The following is a 12,134-nucleotide window of genomic DNA, read 5'->3' on the forward strand; positions in this document are numbered from 1 at the left end:
AGTCCAAAAGATAATAGATTTGCAGTCTTTAGCAAATCAACTGCCCGACCACTTTAGTGACTTAAAGACTGTGACAAAATCGCATGTGCACGCGCGCAATGCACCGGAAAGGGTTGAAATACCGAAGAAAAATGATGGTATGCCTGCTCCCGTCCAAAGGCCTAAAAGGACGAGAAATCCGGCTTCTCAAATCCCAAGTATTCGGGGACGCCCGACGAAAAAGGATAAGAGAGATTTATCACAGCCTGTCGCCAAAGTACCCCAAATTGAAACGGGGAGCCAGTCGAGACCTGGCACAAGTACAGAAAATTCAGTGCACGAAATTCCGGACTTAAACTTTCCCATAGGGGAAACACCCAGCGGAGATGTGAGCGCACACATCGGCGCGGGAAATCTAAAGGACCTTGCTCCCATAATGGGAAATTTGGTAGAGCAAGTGTTTGCGCCAGATGCGCTCCATGACGAAATGGCCATAAATTATATTTATACGGGGGAGTCCCTGAACCGAGCAACGGTGATTGTCGACATCAACTTTGCTACGAAAATTGCCTCAATCATAGATCTTGACCCTGAGCCTAACACGCTCGCTGATTGCAAGAAAAGGTCGGATTGGAAAGATTGGCAGTAGGCAATTACTGCCGAATTATTATCTCTCAACAAAAGGAAGGTGTTCGGACCAGTTTGTCGAACTCCTCCCCACATTCGCCCTGTTGGCCATAGGTGGGTTTTTGTTCGAAAGAGAGATGAAAATAATGAGGTAGTATGGTACAAAGCAAGGCTCGTTGCTCAAGGGTTCACTCAACGACCAGGTGTCGATTTTGAGGAGACTTATTCCCCAGTCATGGATGGAGTTACCTTTAGATACTTGATCTCGATGGCAGTAAACATGGGCTTGAAAATGAAACTAATGGATGTTGTCACTGCTTACCTATATGGTAACTTGGATTCGAACATATACATGAAGGTTCCAGAAGGTATCCCTGTTCCGAACCATGATAGAGCAAATAGGGGTCTATACAGTGTTCAACTTCAAAAGGCACTGTACGGACTCAGACAGTCTGGTAGAATGTGGTACAATCGCTTAAGTGATTTCCTTCATGAGAAGGGCTACACGAGCAATAAAGATTGCCCATGTGTTTTTATACGGCGATCCCAAGATGGATTCTGTATAATCTCGGTGTACGTGGACGATTTAAACATAATCGGTACACCTGAGGATATTGAGGAAGCGAGTTCCTACCTGATGTCGGAATTCGAGATGAAGGATTTGGGTAAAACCAAGTTCTGTCTAGGTCTTCAACTTGAACATTCCCCTGATGGGATTCTAGTGCACCAGTCGGCCTACACCCAGAAGGTGTTGGAAAGATTTGGATTTGATAAGGCATATCCTTCTAAGACCCCGATGGTCGGAAGATCTTTACAGCCAGACAAGGACCCGTTCAGGCCAAAGGAAGAGGGGGAGGAAACTCTGGGACCAGAGGTTCCTTACCTGAGTGCAGTTGGAGCACTCATGTACCTCGCAAATTGTATACGGCCAGACATTGCGTTCGTCGTCAGTTTGCTTGCTCGGTACAGTTCTGAACCTACCAAGAGGCATTGGAAAGGTGTCAAGGACGTCTTCCGTTACCTGCAAGGGACCAAAGATCTTGGCCTGTTTTATAAAAGAAATCAAGACCTATCTATTATAGGCTATGCCGATGCTGGGTACCTATCGGACCCGCATGATTGCAAATCGCAGACTGGATATGTTTTCCTTTGTGGTGGAACTGCGTTTTCCTGGAAATCGTCCAAGCAAACACTTGTGTCGACTTCCACGAACCACTCGGAAATCATGGCACTATTCGAAGCGTCAAAAGAGTGTGTATCGCTTCGGCGGATGATCGGCCACATTCAACAGACATGTGGGCTGAACACCATACAAACCCCTACCATTATCTATGAAGATAATGCTGCTTGTGTTGCACAAGTCCAGATGGATTATGTGAAGAGTAACCTCACAAAGCATATTAGTCCCAAGTTCTTCTATGCACATGAGCTGCAACAGTTGAACGAGGTGAGAGTTATGCATACTAAGTCCTGTGACAATTTTGTTGATATGTTCACTAAATCATTACCGGCATCAACCTTAGAGAGGTGTGTGCGTGGAATCGGTATGATGAGACTTAGAGAGATGCAAGGTTCAGGGGGGGGGGGAACTTCACAAGCTCGCCGCTAAAATCTCAATCCTGATGATCGAGTACTCAACTTGATGGTGGAGTGGATTGTACTCTTTTTCCCTTGAGTGAGTTTTCCTGATGTTTCTCACATGAGGTTTTTGACGAGGCAATTCGTGCAATACAACAACGTATACTGTGTGCTCTTTCTCCACATTTTTTCCCACTGGGTTTTTCGGAGTTTTGAGGCATGGATATACGGATAATTACCCAAGGGGGAGTGTTGGGAAACCGGGGCCACCGCGATGGTGGCGGCGGCTAGCGCACGAGTCGCTAGGGATAGCCCCTCCCGTTTTCCCTCTTTACGTTAAGTGGGTACTTATCCCTTGACCCCTAGTCCCTATATAAAGCAACGAGGAGCCATCATTGTAATCTCTGATCATTGATTAATAAAGCTGGTCTCCTCCATATCTCTCTGTGTCATTTACCTTCGCGTGTTCGACTACTTCGACTACTTCGTCTACAACGCTCGCCCTCGCTCCGCAACCTCGGACCGGACTCGCCGGCGGAGTTGCGGAACAGTTCGGACGATCGATCCTGCCAGCCCGAACGAATCGTTCGGTGGGAGGTTCCTTGAAATCTGTCGTTCGGCAGTTATCGGGGTCCTCTTACGGAATCAATAACAAATTTTAATTAGACTGAAGCACCGACCCGATCGTTCGGGGAACCGAACGCCCCAGGCCTCACCGACCCCTCAAGTTGGTTCTTATATGTCCGAACTGACAACCCGGACAAAAAGGCCTCTTCAAACTAGGCCTCAAATCACAAACCGTGAAATGCAGCCCATATGTGGGGATAAATTGAGGATGTGAGAGCATGTTCTAGCAGTTTGTCACATCGGACCTCATCCATTTTTTCTTCCTTTCTTTTAACTTTCTCTACGACTACACCTCTCAATTTCCATCAATCATATGCATGTGTTCAGGCAATTTAGCGATAAACTCTAGGACATTGTTGTGTACCCGTACAAATGGGGGAGAGGAGCAGACACTCACGTACACTGTCCGAACGTGTCCGCGAAGAAATGGGGGAAGGGAGGGAGGAGTGGGGGGAGTGCCGAATAACCTAGTCCAATTGGAGATTCTGGAAATAGCTTTGATTTGTTGTTATATCTCCAATTCACTAGTAAACCTTCAGGTGTGCTATTGTTGGATATGAATCGAACTTCCAAGTCCAGTTAGAGGAACAGAAAGTCATACACCTCATTACTTGCAATTGCAGGTGAACTTACTTTTGTCAAACAAAAGAAGTTGCAAGTGTATACCCGCCGTGTATGTATACTTGCAGTGTAAAACAAACATTAGTGCATGTGCTGGGCCGTGTTGTTGGGCGGTGTGGCGACTGTGGCAAGAACGACATTGCACCCATCACGCTCCGAGCGACAATTCTTGATGACATAGTGGAGTCCTTTGCTTTTCTCCTTCTCTGTCCCCTTGGAGGCATCGTAGTCTTACTCAGTGGCAGTGGCACTGGCAGGAAAGAGCATGAACCTCTTCCAGGAAATGCACGAGCACAATGAGGAGAGTGCAAGTCATGATTATGATCCCCATGTACTTACGCTCCTTATCGGTGGGGTACCACGATGATGTAACGAAGAGAAGGTGTGTGAGCCCAGCGTCCACATTGCCACCGACACCATGTTCTACTAGATAGGGGGCGCGGCTTGCCGCGCGTTGCCCACCGAACGGCAGACCAAATAAGCAGGACATTGAGATTGTAATGGACATGATCTCGGCATCTTGTAAACATATATCAAAACAATGATTGTTTAGAGGATAGTAAAGTTTGCATGTAATATAGTAGTTGGTTTATCTGGCATACATAAGGAGGTTGGCATGATCATAAGATAAACATGGAGCCAACTATAAGTTTTGTGGAGCTACAAAAGTCAAGGATCCTAAATCCAAGAAACTTCGATGCAGAGCAGTAAGGTAAATAAAGAAACTTTGATGCAGAGCGGTAAGGCGAATAAGGGGCACGGCTCGCCACACATTGCTTGCCAAACAGTAAGCCACAAGAAATGATAAACGGTTAGAAAAAACAGATGACTTCGGTGTGTTGCGATTTTGTCTAGTTATATGCAAGACAGGTCACCACACTGTTTAAATCTCATCTATTTGCAAATTTGGTTTTTCATTGTGCCTGGCAAGTGCAATTTACAGGATAAAAAAGAAACAAGCACAGTAACCTCCAAGTAGGAAAGCGCGGCTTACGACACGTTGCCGGTAGAAGCGATGGGCAAATCAAAATGAATAACAATCTTAAAAGGAATGAATATATAGATAAGTAAGTATGCATGCATGTGTTCATATATAAGCATGTCGATATTATGTCGATAATAAATTGCACGTTCATAGGAGATTTAGCTTAACATAGGTACCTGTAAATCTACATATATAAGTAGATCAGAGTGTATAAGCTTGATAGAGCCAGTTTCAAGACCACCACGATAATGCCACAGGCAAGATACAAGCACGCACAGAGTCTGGACACCCAATCCATGTCATAGAGCGGATAGTTGAACGCATTCCATCTGAGAAGAACAACAAGAAATATTATAACTACATTTGATCGGTAGATTAGACGATTATACAATCTACATCAGTCTCAGCATGTTGCTTTATACTGGGCAATTTCTATTCGGAGCACAGATCGAATGCTAAAATAATACTTGGAAAGCAACATGGCGCTAGATAGTACAACATAACCACTGCCTTCCATGACCCCCTGCTGTATAGTTTACTTTATCGTACATAAATTACTGCAGTTAAAGTGCCACATCCATGACCTTTTTTAGTAGTCCATAAAGAGAAAACTTGTGCTTGAAGCTGTTCTGTGGTATTGATGTAACCAAAAGGGATAGAGAGATATGTTTAACAGTATTCCCTAGAAAAGTAAATCTTGCTTGAGAGTTAACTCAACACATATGTGGCAACTACTTCTATGGCATCTAGTACAAGGTTCAGGAATTGATCTACGGATCACAAGGAAAGGCAATTTGAGCTCATGTACTTGGGGTTGAGCACCCCCTCTCTCCTCTGCTCATCGGCACCCATATCACCGCCCGCCTGTATACAGAGTGATGGAGTGCCTAACTGTTGTTTTTCTCCTTCTATCAATGCAAGGATACGCGCCTAGCGTATTTGCAAAAAAAGAAGGAAAGCCAATTTCATGGAGCACTTTTTTAGATAATGGATGTGGGTATTTACAATTAATGCATTTGAATGTTTTGTCGAGTAATTGATATATTCTAAGAGAGATAGCAAAGTAGCCCAAAGGGTACTAAAACGTCAGGGAATTCGTAAGATACATGGGTTTTTAGATACTGGTAAGAAAATTAGCAAGATAATGGGTCGAAAATGGAAGGGGCAGTTGGGGGAAGGCAATTAGCGTGAGACGTACCAAAGGGACAACGACGACGACGACAAACAGGAGGCGGCAAAGCGACCTGGAGATCATTACATATGAATCATAATAGGATAATGCACAAGGAGCACACAACGACATCACACATTGATCATAGGCCGGAGCAGGGATATTGACATGGATGAGGTTCATGAGTACATGAGATGATAGACTACAGAGCACGAACGCGTAGATGTCAACATATTGCAAAGCTCGTTTACATATATACAAAGCACCGAAGCTTATGACCCTCTACACACGGATATCACCTTGACCGAAACTGAAACACAAGGGGCAAAAGTGCAGGTCAGCAGATCGACTTACTCATTTCACCTCTAGGCACCAAGTCCAGGATATACACTTGGAAGGTGTGCACCTACAACACACATGCAATGGGTAGAGGTCAGTGTAAAAAAATATGAGTATTGGAATTAAGAAATGGAGTGATGGGAAGGGAATCCAAGTATGTTTAAACCTTACTAAAAGACAGTCTGTCCCAAGTAGCCTGAGAGTCCAGATGGAGAGTGACATGGTTGTGATAACAGGCACCGACGCTCTGAAGCAACCAAGTGATTTGGCAATAAGTGCCTGCGAGCCGGAGCTCAAGCAGAGGAATCGCCAGTACATCCATACTTATAAAAGACCGTCCATTTACAATACTTGTTTCTGAAAGGCTTAGGTTACCAAAATACGTCGTTGTTCCTGAAATGATGCAAGAATCGATGAAAAATGATATGGTGCAATGTGGAATGATAACAAAGGCCCAAGAAGAGAAGATAAATTAGAAAATAGGAAAGGAAGGCAAACGGACAAGGTAAAGACCTAGTACATGGTTCTACTTCTTCCAACCTTTCTTGCCCACAGTCGTTGGGGCAATAGTAGGCACGGATGGCTCGAACCTGAAAACAAAGGACATGACAAGCAGGAATAGCATTAGGAATGGAACAGTTATGCAGTTGTCTTTCTCAATGATGATATCAGACTGATGAATTTTGCGTTTGGGAGCGATCACCTTGTCGGTTGAACCCAACGTCCCACCAGCCTGTAGGAGCAAACATAAGCACGATTTTCAAATTAGCATTTTGAAGCATGCAACATAAAAGGGGAAAATAAAATATGTGTCGAAGGATAATGGAAAGTAAAACCAATAGTATGTGTTGAAGGATTAAGGAAAATAATGGTAAACAAATAACAATAAATAAACCTATCTTACATAAGAAACAAAGACCAAATCCCTCAAAATGTCTAATAGCAGAGCATACCTTGAAAAAATAAAACTCCTGTACTTCTGTAACACATTGCAACACCATGTAAATCACAAATCCTATAAGTAGGTACCCAAACAAGAAAACGGTCATGGATATATAAAGTGTGTTCCCACACTTGGTTTAAAGTTTTTACAGTCGGTTGGCAACAACTCCCTTCAGATTGTGAGCCATCCATTATACTCTTGTAGGCATTAGTTACTTCAGATAGACTGTAGTAAATTAAAAGATGTGTGCCATTTTTCCACAAGAATATGAACTTCAGAAAAGAATTAACTTGCGGTCATTTACTTGCTCAATAAAATCTATACCGGTTTTATAAAAGAGAGTCAAACAAAAAACTATGAATTAACAGATTCTCAAGCAACTCTGTATATAGACTCATCAGAAGAGTGGACCGGAATAATCCAGAACAACCAAATTCAGCAACAGAAGCCCATAATCAAGCTTGTGAATTGTCCGACCCACAAGACTGTATATAGTTTCATCACAACCTTCCATATGACCATGATTAGGGCTAAGCCTAGTCTGAAAGACGGTATGTCATCTTGGATTGACAATGTACTTACTGAACTTTTGTAATTCACTCGGTTGTATCTCTTAAACCATGTACATATCTGACCTCTAATTATAAATAAGAAAATGACAAACGGTAGGGATTTTCCCTACCGTAATTGATCAAAAAAAGATTGTATATAGACTTAAGACTAATAGCATGCCATGACCACAAAAACTGCTCTAGCTGACCCCAAAGACGATCGACTAAGCAACCCTGCTAGTAGTGGACAACACAAAATGCCACCAATCTTCTTTACATCAAAACTGGATGACCACATCATTAACTTATGGACCAAATAGCAAAGGGAGCAGCCAATAGCGCACAGAGCAGCAAGGCGACCACCGAACTGGTTATGAACCTAAAAATACAAAGCAAACAGAATGTAAAGCCAGAGAAAAAAACACATACACATGAACATCAGAAATATGAAATCGTCAACTGCCATAGAAAAGCACAAGGAGGCATTATATACAGACCCAGAGAAGGAAGAACAGGAACCCCAAACATGTGTGTAGGCATTTCAAAGAGCTAACCCAAGGGCTCATAGATCCAATTTAGAGAGCTCAACAACGAAGCCGAATAAAATATAATCGACCGACTATGCAAAGATGATATCTAAATCCCAATCTCATTGAACCACGCAAACTAAAGGAGCCTTGAAGAAAGCATCGACAACCTAAAGCTGCAAGGGGACACTATCCAAATGAACAGAAAACACAATATACCACACCCAACCAGCGACCCAAACTAACACCAGATTGATCCACTCATCAGACCATAAATCAAATGACCCACACCAAGTATTAAGAACCGAGAAGCACGCCGCAACATGAAAATCAAGCCAACTCCAAGATAACTGAATCTATTTTAACCCTCTTCTCTCATCAGATCTATATATTCCAACTCAAAGATCACCAAATCTATTTTAGCCTTCATCCCTCACAAGATCAAAAGAAACCAGCTCTTAGCAAATCCATATACCTAAGCAACAAAGCACCTCCTAGGCAGGCCCTCACTACCAGCTCTCACCAGATCCATATACTACAACTCCAAGATAGCTGAATTTAGTCTAGCCTTTAACTCTCAGAAGAGTCATCTATTCAATTTCAACCAGAGCACCAACCCAAAAGAGGCAAACTAATGCAGCAAAGCACCTCTTGGGCAAGACTAATCATTATATGACCTCAAGAAACATGTCAGACCTACCCCACTGGTCAACAACAAAGCCATACCACCCTAAGAATACAGCTAGGTCCAATGACCCCCTGGACATTATAGCACACACAAAACCAACCAGACAGATGTAAGAAATCCACTCCTCTATTTTAGTCTCTACCCCTAAGCAGTCCCATTTATCCATAGAAAACCAGCAATTAAGAAAGGCACACTAAAAACTGAAGCATCTCATGTGGTAACTCTCATTATCATACAACCCTAAGAAACCTGACAGCCCTAACCTGACCCTCTCCTCGACAACAAAGCCACATCACACCAAATACGCAGATACATCCAAATATTCAATGTTTGGCTGGGCAAGAAGACACCAATAGAACAAGACACATCTAAAAAGCTCCTTCCTTGGAACCTAGCTAGATCGAAAAAACAAAAGCACACCAACACAGGAAGATAACAAAGGAATCCCCCGATCTGCCACTGTACGCACCCACCCCAACGACAACCATATCACAGCGGCACATGAACACACCCCAGCGACAGGCTTATCACACCGAGCCGAACAACAATCAACCAAAATACAGAAAGAACCAAAAAAACAACGAAAAGGGAAAAGAGAGTCAACCTGCATATCCTTGGAGCAAGACGTGAATATCAGCACGGGCCCGACGACGAACAAGAGAGGAGAGACCAAGCAGGAGAAGCTACAAAGAACAGAAGAGGACACAGATGTCAAGATCACACCTTGGCTGAAGCGGACGACAGAAATTGGGATAAAACGAAGATTTACCTGCAGATCGACGAGGGACGCAACAGACCCAGGGCCAGCGAGGAGGAGAAGAACGAATCTTCAAGCAATAGACACCCAAGATCCAAAACTGGTCAGCCATGACAAATCAAACGCAAAAATGAGGAAAGAACCGAGAGGAGAACCACCTTAGCCGACTTCACCCCAGCGCGCCGCCATCGGAGCCCCTCGGCGACCAACCCAGCGACGACTCATGGACCAGGGAGCAGGACTACGGAGAGGATTGAGCACCGAAACGAAACGAGGAGGGGAGGAGAAGAGGCAGACGACCCACGCCCCATGCCCTACGTCGTCCGGGTGCCTCTCCCCACGCACGGGCAGCGCGCCTCGACCCCGACGCTGGATCCGGCACCGCCATGAGCCGCTCGTCGGGGCAGGGGCTGGAACTGGACGGCGGCGGGGCAGGGAGGCGCGGGCGGGGCTAGGGTTTGGAGGGAGCGAGAGAGGCGAGGCGACAGAGAGAGGAGAGGGGCGCGGCGCGACTGCGGGTCTGCGGGGAGAGCGACGACCAGGCGACGACCAGGCGCTCACACCTGCCGCTATGGGATATTTTTTCAGTCATGCGAAATGACGGAAATGCCCCTGGCGGGGCACCGGAATTGCACGCGGTGGCACGCGTTTTTGACTACTATTCATTGTAGCAATGTCCACGGGTCGATCCGACGGCGGATATCGATCAGGAGCGAGATCAAACGGTCCACAACGCATCAAGTAAACGATCTGACGGTCGACATTCACTGAGCTCTGAGAACGCTCATGTTCTCCCAACTAACATAGTTCTGGATGCTCATCGTGTATATGCCCACTGTTTTGATGATGCGGTCCATGTGAACCACGGAAATTGCCTACTGTGTTTGTAGCCCGCTTACAATGCCAATTTTGCCTATGTGAATGTAAGAGACATGAAAAGATAATTAAAAGGAGTAGGTCTTGGCTTTGGCATCTTTCTTCATGAACAACGTGATGGGGTGCACAACCTTGTTGTGGAGCCGAAGCTTTTGTGGGACGCTCGATGGCGGCGATAGAGCCGGAATTGGGGGGGGGGATGGGTGGGTGTGGGGGTAGGGAAGGGACGTGGGGATCCAATCCAGCAATTCCCATGTCATGGGAGGGCGGTTGCAGCGGCAGTCATTAGAAGGTGAAAGTGCTTCCTACCACATGTATCGACTCAAGGAGGAGGATAGACGACTGCTGAAATTTGAGCAGTTTGTGTTGTGTTTGAAGAGTGACTCCTCAAAATTTGGGGAATTAAATATTTAAGGGGAAGGACTAGCTCTAATTAGTCTGAAAAGGCAAGCTTTAAGAGTTAAACATTTTTAGAAAATGTTAGAGACACTTTTATATAGCTATATGATGGGTCTATTATTAGCCATTGTTATTTGAGTACACCCTAGAATGTCCTATTACTGGCTTGACCGCCAGTTAGCTATAGATACCAAAGCATCACTAAGGAAAAATATTTGAGCCACAATATGTCCACGGACACGCTACATACATCTCCATTTTTGTCTGCCAATCCAAAGACATTCCCCAATTGTCCTCCCCGTCTGTTGCATTTTGTCAACCATCTGATGTGTGTGGCTCAACGTGATGACACTGATGCGGCCTTGTGCTCAAACACCTGCATAGCTCGCACCCGACGATGCCTCGGCTCACCACCGACACAAGCATACACACCAGCACCCGCAAAAAGAACACAAACGAGCCCACAAGGCGCAAGCACGCACAACAACACCCAAGCAACTGGTCACAAGCTCTCTTCCCGGGTTCGCTGACAGCCACCAACGCAGCGGCGGTAGGACGGCCAGGTGGCATCGCGGGGCATCCCAGTGAGCTCCAACGTCCCTGCACACGACACACACACATCGACGACCTCACAAACGACACACACACACCCCACCCAACACAAACACGCACACCACACCATGCGAATGCCGCGTCAAGAAGATATGGAGGGCATGTACCGACCAGGAGTAAGAGCATATGTGGCATGCTCTCGTGGTGCCTCACTCCTTCGCTGACTTGGGTAGCAGCGAGTTCGGGGCAGGGCGGGTGTGGGAGGGATCCGACTCACATGACAGGCATATAAGGACATCTCCACATGTCCCTCAATGTGGACTGGGTTTCGAGAGTCTAAGACAGTTCCAACATACCCCCTCCGGTCCTTATTAGTAGCACACATAGAGTCTAACAACAATACCAATGCATGAGTTGGCTTTGTATTATGGATCAAAACAACCCTACATGCAAGTTTGTCTCACGCCCATGTGCGCGCTCTGTTATGGCATCCATCATTCTACCCAAGGGTTAACTCTTCTAAAGTTGCATGTGCGCACTGCACTGTGAAATTTTGCCAAAAAACTAACACGCACTACGAAAGGGAATTGAGGGAGTATGGAACAATTTTGAGAAAGCTCGTTGGATTTTTTTATCCAAACAAATGAGGGAGGTTTGAGAAATGCCCTTGAAGATGCTCTAATCATCACCATGTCTCCATCTGATGCCTGGTTCACCGATGTGCCCCACTCTCATCACTGGGCACTCTCATCTCCTCCCGGTGACGGTGCTCCACAAGTAAAGAAAAATAAATAGAAGATGTTCATGGCAGGCCCATATCCATGACCCAATGTTAGCGTGCGATACCTCGCGGTAGCGGGCGCTACTATGCGACGCCTGAAGCAAGGTGTGCAAACCCTATTTGGCGCCTTATG

The sequence above is a fragment of the Aegilops tauschii genome, chromosome 1, assembly GCF_002575655.3.
Source record: "Aegilops tauschii subsp. strangulata cultivar AL8/78 chromosome 1, Aet v6.0, whole genome shotgun sequence".
Taxonomy (NCBI): Eukaryota; Viridiplantae; Streptophyta; class Magnoliopsida; order Poales; family Poaceae; genus Aegilops; species Aegilops tauschii.